This window comes from Crocuta crocuta, unplaced genomic scaffold, assembly GCF_008692635.1.
Source record: "Crocuta crocuta isolate KB4526 unplaced genomic scaffold, BGI_CrCroc_1.0 scaffold128, whole genome shotgun sequence".
In the NCBI taxonomy this organism is placed as follows: domain Eukaryota; kingdom Metazoa; phylum Chordata; class Mammalia; order Carnivora; family Hyaenidae; genus Crocuta; species Crocuta crocuta.
This window is the reverse complement of record NW_027532232.1, coordinates 5118914-5127736: the sequence shown is the minus strand read 5'-3', so window position 1 is coordinate 5127736 and position 8823 is coordinate 5118914. Positions and strand designations below refer to the sequence as shown.

Genomic DNA, 8823 nt, shown 5'->3' with positions numbered 1-8823 from the left:
TTTGGAGGGACGATGGGAGAGTGGAAGTTTTGGTAAAGGAAATGACCTTGTTGGAAGACAGGAGAGTGAGTGTGAATAGCTTTATCACTTACTGTGTAGGAAGTTGGTAGGCTATAGCACATCTATCTGCTAAAATCTTGTATTTTTCCACTGACCCAGCTCAGTCCTGCAAACCTCACTAACTCTATTTGTGTCAGTTGTATTTTTCTAGAAAATTTTCCATGCCATCTAAATATTATATTTTATTGGCACAAAGTCACTCATAATATAAGCTTATGGTCTTTTTTTAATCTTATGATCTTTTTTTAAATTTTTTTAAGGTTTTTATTTATTTCTAGGAGAGAGAGAGAGACAGCGTGAGCAGGGGAGGGTCAGAGAGGGAGGGAGTCACAGACTGAAACAGGCTCCAGGCTCTGAGCTGGCAGTCAGCACAGAGCTCGACATGGGGCTCGAACCCACGAACCGCGAGATCATGACCTAAGCGAAAGTCGGGCGCTTAACCGACTAAGCCACCCAGGCGCCCCTAATCTTATGATCTTTTTAGTGTCTTCGGAAATTGTAATGATGTATCCTTTCAAAGATCTCTTACACGGATTATTAGCGATTTCTCTTTTTCCTTTGTCAGTCTGATCTGGGTTATCATGTTTATTATTTGTTTCAAAGAACAACATATGCTCCATTGGCTCTATCGCATGTATATTTGTTTTCTACTTAATCAATTTACGCTTTCGTTAATTAACCTCTATTACTCCTTTATTTTTCCTTTGGATTTACATACTGTCCCTTTATACCTATTTTGGGATAGATGTAGAGTTAGTTCATGTTCACCTTTTTTCTTCATAATGCTGTGGACACAGGAAGGCTTTAAAGGGTCCCTGTACATGCCTGCTATGGTTACAACTGACAAGTTTCAATATCTAGTATTTTCATTGTCACATAGTTCAAATATTTTCTACCTTCTAATTCAATTGCAATTTCCTTTTTGACCCCTGGACTATTGAGAAGTATTAGAAAATTAGAAAATTTCCAAGAAGATGGGGATTTTCTATTTGTTGGGTTTTCTCATTATTTGTTGTTATTGGATTTTAACTTTATTTTGGGAAGAATACATACGCTGTGATTTAAATACTTTGGAATTTGTTGAGAGTTGCTTTATGCTCGGAATGCGGTCAATTTTTGTGAATGTTCTGTGAGTGACTGAGGGGGAAATGCACGTTCTATAGTTGTAGAGTAGAAGGTTCTTTATGTGTTGATTAGGTCATGTTTGTTAATCACGTTGTTCAAATCTTTCATATCTTTCTTTTTTTTAATGTTTATTTATTTTTGAGAGTGAGAGAGACAGAGTGTGAGCAGAGGGGCAGAGAGAGGAGACACAGAATCGAAAGCAGGCTCCAGGCTCTGAGCCATCAGCACAGAGCCTGATGCGGGGCTCAAACTCACAGACCATGGGATCATGACCTGAGCTAAAGTCAGACACTTAGCTGACTGCACTACCCAGGCGTTCCTCATATCTTTCTAATATTATAGCCACTTGCCCTAGCAATTCACAAAAGAGGATTTTAAAGATCTCTCACACAATCAGAAGGTTGTCCATTTCTCGTTTTTAGTCTACTTATTTCTGCTTACTATGTTTTGAGGCTTTGTTATTAGATGCATCAGATTTATCATTGTTGTACCTAACTGGTGAATTGAACTTATTATCAATCCAAAATGACTCTTTATCCTTGGTAGTGATTTTTGCCTCAAAAATGCTTTTGTCTGATATTAATAGAGCAGTGAATATACAGTCATCATAGTTAGTCTTTTTTATCTGTCTTTTTATTTTTAATGTATTTACATCCTTATGTTTTCTATCTATCTCTTGTGAACAGCCTATTTTAATCCAGTTACATTCTTTGTGATTTTCCAGTGGCATTTTATACATTTATATTTAATGTTAATACTAATAATATTTTGGCTTAAATTGTCTATTTTCTGGGGCACCGGGGTGGTTCAGTCAGTTAAGTGTCCTTTTTTTTTTTTAAATGTTTATTTATTTCTAGGAGACAGAGAGAAAGACAGCGTGAGCAGGGGAGGGTCAGAGAGAGAGGGAGTCACAGACCGAAACAGGCTCCAGGCTCCGAGCTGGCAGTCAGCACAGAGCCTGACGCGGGGCTTGAACCCACGAACCATGAGATCATGACCTAAGCGAAAGTCGGACGCTTAACCGACTAAGCCACCCAGGCACCCCCAGTTAAGTGTCCTTTTGACTCTTGGTTTTGGCTCAGGTCATGACCTCACTGCTTCATGGGTTCAAGCCCCATTTCGGGCTCTGTGCTGTGAACACAGAGCCTGCTTGGGATTATGTCTCCCTCTCTCTCTGCTCCTTCCCCACTTGTGCTGTCTCTGTCTCTAAATAAATAGTCTATCTTCTTTGTCCTGCAAGTTCTAGGTTCTTTTTCTCTCCTTTATTGTCTTCTTTTTGGCAACTATAGGAAGAGACCCTGGGAGTTGAGAGATGAGACCCCTGCACCCTGGAACAGAACTGGTAAAAACCCCTAAGAGTCCATGGAGCTAACAGATTTCTTTTGCAGATGGGATCACTCAGGAGACAGTCAGTGTGTGGCTGACAGACCCTGGGACCAAGATCTGCACAAGGGACCGAGCAACCTTGACTACTGAGAGTGACCTAAGATTCCTTGGGTTGGCATTGGCATAGAATAAAACACAGGGAGCTAGAGAAGAAAATCATTAGCACTTTTCCTGTGCTGACCTGGGTGGGGCACGTGTGTGTAGTGGACAGCGATTTCCTCAGTGTCCACGAAGGTGGACTGCACAGAGGTGCGGAACCCAATCACAGCTCCAATACAACTACACCCCTCCCCACAGCAGACTCTCCAACTCCTTTGTTTGAATTGCAGGCTTGGCAAGGGCATGCTTCCCTTCCCCACTTCTGTTCCCCCACTCCAGCACAAGACACCACATCTGCTTAACAGATAGAATGGGGGGCGCCTGGGTGGCTCAGTCAGTTAAGCATCCGACTTCAGCTCAGGTCATGATCTCGCAGTTCATGGGATGGAGCCCCATGTGGGGCTCTGTGCTGACAGCTCAGAGCCTGGAGCCTGCTTTGGATTCTGTGTCTCCCTCTCCCTTTGCCCCTCCCCCACTCATGCACTGTCTCTCTCAAAAATAAATAAACATTAAAAATTAAAAACAAAAAACGGGTGCCTGGGTGGTTCAGTCGGTTAAGCATCCGACTTCGGCTCAGGTCATGATCTCACGGTTCATGGGTTCAAGCCCCATGTCGAGCTCTGTGCTGCCAGCTAGCTCAGAGCCTGGAGCCTTCTTCAGATTCTGTGACTCTCTCTCTCTCTGACCCTCCCCTGCTCACGCTCTCTCAGAAATAAATAAAACATTTTAAAAAATTGTTTAAAAAATTTGTTTAAAAACAGACAGAATGGAAGCTGCTAGACCACAGCTCCCTGGTGTCCTCCATACCTCAGAGACCCCTCTCTTCAGCTCTCCTATGCCCTCTCCTTCCCATCCATTTCAAAGAAAACATTTCCCTCTTCCCTTCCAAGCAAGCCCATCTGCACTCTGGTCCCCACAACTGACTCCATTCTTTCTCAATCTTGCCCCATCCCCTGTCCAAAAGCAGGCTCCAATCTCTAGCCTAAGTCAGATGAAATTCCCCACCTTCTCTGTAACGGCTCGGTATTTCTCCTGGACAAAAGTTGTCTTCATTATCCAACTCTGCTTTCTCACACCATTCCTCATCCTGTCCATCTCAGCAGGCTCCAGGTTCTGTACACTTGATCTTGGTTTTGTTTTTCTTTTTCTTTTCTTTTTTTTTTTTTTAGTGTTTATTTTTGAGACAGAGACAGAGCACGAGTGGGGGAGGGGCAGAGAGAGAGGGAGACACAGAATCCAAAGCAGGCTCCAGACTCTGAGCTGTCAGCACAGAGCCCAACATGGGGCTTGAACTCACGAACCCACGAGATCGTGATCTGAGCTGAAGTTGGACACTTAACCGACTGAGCCACCCAGGTGCCCCATGTAGGCTTTATCCTGAAAGCTTCTCTGGAATTCTTTTCTCCTCTGCATCTGCTTCCTTATTCCATATGTGTCACTGGGCATATTCTTTAATTCTGTTACCTTCGGTTTCCTCATCTCAAATTGGGAGAAGTTTCTTGTGACAGATATGGTAACTTCAGATTAACTGCCCAGCATGATATGAACACATAGTAGGTGCTCAAAAAAAAAAAAAAATGCCAGTGGGCACCTGGGTGGCCCAGCCTTGTCCAACTCTTGGTTTCGGCTCAGGTCATGATCTTACAGTTCGTGAGTTCGGGCCCCGTGTTGGGCTCTAGGCTAACAGCTCGGAGCCTGCTTGAGATTCTCTCTCTCTCTCTGCTACTTCCCTGCTCTCTCTCTCAAATAAATAAATAAAAAGTTTAAAAAATAATAATAATACCAGTTAAGGAATAGAATTTTGGCAGTCAGTAATGTAAACATTCTCTGCAATGTCTTCAAAGTGACGTCCCGAAATAAAGGAAGGGGACTTCCTGCTTCTTTATGGCATGAAGGCCTCCGATCACCCCCAGAACAAAGTCAGAATTCCAAAACGTCTCTTACACACACTCTCCTCAGTTGAATGTCTGCCTCTGACCTGAGGTCGCAGTCACGTGCCCTCCACCCTCTCTCATGCATAGTCATCGTGCGAGCGCACACACATGCACACACACAGGCATTTCCCACCTCCTCCAGATGCACACGCACACCCCTGCATGCACGGTCACACACACACGTGCACACACAGGTAAATACAAATATGCACTCACATACCTTTTAGACCCAGAAAGCACCCTCCAAAACACTGCGTCTTTGTTTCTTGGTATGCTTCCCACCCACTGCCTGGCAATCACCTTCCAGACCCAGCTGACCCCTCCATCTCTGCTGGCCCTCAGTGGGGCAGCCGGGAGTGGCCAGGCTCCTTTCTCGCTAGTGTATTTTACGTTGCGAGTCACTCTTCTCCACAAGAAGGAGAGCCTCTGAAAAGGGTGAGGGATGAAAGCGTCTGACTTGATTTCACTCACCTCTGGACCCCCAGGCCCAGCCCCTCGCTCAGCACCAGAATTATCTGAGGGATTTAATGGAGAGGGCTGATTGCTCTCTGGGGTTCTGTCGGCCCAGAGAGAGGGAGAGGTGGGGGAGGGGCACGCGCCCAGGAGCGAGGGGAGCAGAAAGATCCATTCTCAGGGCTCTGCCTGCTGCCTACAGGCCGGCCCTGCTCAATCAGGATGGCAAAATCACGGTGGGCTTTCAACACGGAAAAGGTACGTGTTGGAAAGGTACATTCGTTCCTCTGTTGGGTCACAGGACATAATGGCTTAGGTCTAGTACGCTGGACAGAGGACGGAGAGGTCTCTGGGTCACATTTCCAATTCCCGCTACTCACTCGCAATTTTATTCACGGAACTGCTGTTAAATGTGAAGATCCGCCTCCCTCGGTAAGTGGGTGAGTGGTGATCAGGAACCTTCTGGACCGAAGCAAGTCTCGGCTCTGAGCCCTTGTCTGACCCAGGAGCCCACAGCCTCTTCAGCACCAGGTGACTTTTCCTCGCAATGTCACCGGTCTCCCGGGGGGCAGGGGGCCTGTGTGAGACGCCAGCCTTTATTCCCACACACTAACAGACTCAGAAGCCCTCCAGGAGCCAGTCAATGCCTCTGCCTTGGAAATGGGAGAAAGAGCAGCAAAAAGAGAAAAAGTCTGGCCAAGAGGATCACTGGAGGTGCGGTATGGGTTGACGGGCGGGGGTGGGGGTGGCTCAGAGGAGGGGGCATGGCCTTGGACCGCAGCTGTGTGAAGCCAAGACCCGGAGCAGGGCGCACTGAGCCCTGCAGCCTCCCGGACCAGTCCCTCCCCAGATCCAGCAGCCCCTGCAACGACGGTCCCTGCCGACCCCACAAGGCTCAGCCATCCAGCACACAGCAAGGAGACGTTCTGCTCTTCTTTCCTGGTTTTCACCAGGAGCCAGGAGATTACCCTTTCTCCACTGAAACCGCAGAGCCCGGCCTCCCTGGCCACTTTGATCCAAGGGCAACAGGCACGTTCAGGCGGCAAGCACGCTGCCATTCAATGCGCTTCTGTTCCCTTAGTGTTTAAAGGAAGCTGCAGAGGGTGGTCTTTATCTTTCACCAGCCCCGGGGTCCACGGACAGACATGGATTGTTGGTTCAAGCCGTATGAGCTCAACAGAGATTCTGGGTTTTTACTACGTACATTGGGCTTCATAGGAACAAGTCTTTAGAGATTGGAAAGAAATTCAAATAGCATCAGAAGCCCTGTGAACTCCTTCCTAGTCGGGAATCAGCTTATACCAATGACAGCATCTCTGCCAAAGGGAACTGAGACACATGCACCCCCTCCCCCCCTCCCCCTGGGGGCCACTGGTTTTATGAGCTTCTCCAGAGGACCTCGGTCCTGGTGTTTCCAACATCCACTAAGACCAAGGTTATTGAAAAATAGTCCAAAATAGTCCAATAATAAAAAAAGACTGGGTCGCCTGGGTGTTGAGTCAGTTAAGTGTCCAACTTTGCCCTAAGTCGTGATCTCATGGCTCCTGAGATCTCACGTCAGGCTCTGTGCTAACAGCTCAGAGCCTGGAGCCTGCTTCCAATTCTGTGTCTCCCTCTCTCTCTGCTCCTCGTCCCACTCATGCTCTGTCTTTCTCAAAAATAAATAAACATTAAAAAAATAATAAAAAGACTCAGCATCATTTACCTTAAAGCATTAACTGCTTTAAATTCTCTCTCTCTCTCTCACACACACACACACACACACACACACAAACACAAACCTATGAGATGGTACTATTATTATCCCTTATTTTATAGATGCAAAATCAGAGGCATAAAGGAGAAGGAGCCACTTATCCGGGGTGACACTCCCTACCTCACTGCAGCCACTCTTAGCATCAAACCAGACATCTCATGGGAACTCTTGCTAGATGTTTGCAAGAAACAATTTGTCCTCACAACACCAGAGCATGGCAAAGTGCTTGGCACCTGTCAATAGTTGATGTCCGATGAGTCGATGAGTGTAAGTGGGCAGAATATGCACAACTTCCTGGTACCTTTCTTCTTAACTGGCAGCACCGGATGGTAGGCAGGCTGGGGGAGCAGGGGAAAGACTATCCGAACTCGCACATAAATAAGGGGGCACCTGGATTTGAACCAGGGACCTCTTGATCTGCAGTCAAATGCTCTACCCCTGAGCTATACCCCCATGCCATAAGTGCTGCATAATTAATGCCATTTATCTGTTTGGTAACACTCAGCTCTGAAAAATGAAGTCGCGGCGCCCTTCCAGGACTGACTTTCTGGAAGTTGCCAGACCTGGTTCATGGTAAGACATCCTCCCTCAGCTCTGCAGCTTTCCAAGCCTCAGTCCCTGGAGGAATCATTAAAGAGGAAAAGGGGAGGGAAGCCGCCTGAAGAACCTTCCAACCCATTTCCCATTGCTTTTTTGGGTTAGCCCAAGAGCTAGCCAGCAGTCTCCAAAACTACCCACCTACAGGGGCGCCCAGCCCCTCGCCTTTCTCCCTTCACTGAAGACAGAAATGGACTCAATTCAGACAGCGTTGCAAAGCTCTGATAGTTGGGGTCTACAGCAGCAACACTGCAGAATTTCTGTCTCCCTTGTCAGAGTAGCTGAGCCAGACCTTAAACCCGCAAGGTTGAAACAAGGGTGTGAGTGAGCTTTGGTGTGGGGGGAAAACCAGGTCCCCAGAGGAAATGTCTGTCTTGCATGGAGAGGACCTGGATGCTGTGATTTGTCTCGGTAGGTCTTACCACAGCTCCACTGTGCCAAACTGGTTTTGATGGGAAGGACGGCTGAGGGTGATAATTGAAGCTTACCGTTTACTGTCTGTTCCTGGGAAGGCTACTATATCTACTCTGGTCTACTTGGAAAAGCCAAGCAGAATTCTGCATGAGTCCCTGCCCTCGCTTTGAAGACCCAAAGAGTTGAGGAAATGGATATATACAGAAGGGAGGTAGGGGAAAGGCTAGATGCCAAGAGGAGGAGGGATACCCCGAGTATTAGTGTAGACAATCCACCCAGATTGCCATTGTGCAAGGCTGACCTGTGGCTTCCAATTTTAGGCAGGATCATAATTAGCACAGATGAAAGGAAATCAGAATATTGGCAACAGCTGCGAACAGGAAAACCAATAGAGCAGGGGGCACCTGGATTTGAACCAGGGACCTCTTGATCTGCAGTCAAATGTTCTACCCCTGAGCTATACCCCCCTGCTTGGTGTAGGTGTCTAATAAGCACCTTTCACTTCATAGTCACACCCGAAACTCTTGCAACACATTGGGAGTTTCTACTTGTCTCTAAAGAGCTGATAAAACCAGCAATTTATTCCTTCACAAACTCACCCCAGAGAGGTCCCCCTCCAGTCCTCAGAGCTAACCCCAGCCTTACCTCTTCATATGCCTGCATCTCCCTGTTTTTTTCAGTCTGTGGTGACAGCAGCAGCCAGAAGGAGCATTGCCTTTAACTACTGGAAGGACCTTTAGGATTTACTTGTCGGTTTTTCTCTTGTTCTACATGACAAAGCAACAACTTGAAGAGATCCTGCCTAATCTCTGTGGAGACATGTGCAGTACTTCTATCTAAAGAGGTCTTTCCTGTATGTGCATCTGTTCATTAATCTTGGAGGATAGTGGTGGGAGCAGCTGGGGAAATTAGTGAAATTCCCAGTCCCTGACCTGTATCAGGGGGCTGTCCTAGAAGCATCATGGAGACAGGGAGACATGAAGACTCCAGGGCCTCTGG

At 46.9% G+C, this 8823-nt stretch overlaps 2 non-coding genes across 2 annotated transcripts; both read right to left on the bottom strand.

Annotated features, from left to right (window-relative positions):
* Positions 1-7194: 7194 nt before the first annotated feature.
* Positions 7195-7266, bottom strand: TRNAC-GCA (transfer RNA cysteine (anticodon GCA)). The gene has a single exon. It is a non-coding gene; the product is annotated as a tRNA-Cys (tRNA).
* Positions 7267-8219: 953 nt separating this feature from the next.
* On the bottom strand, positions 8220-8291 carry TRNAC-GCA (transfer RNA cysteine (anticodon GCA)). Its single transcript has one exon. It is a non-coding gene; the product is annotated as a tRNA-Cys (tRNA).
* Positions 8292-8823: the final 532 nt, after the last annotated feature.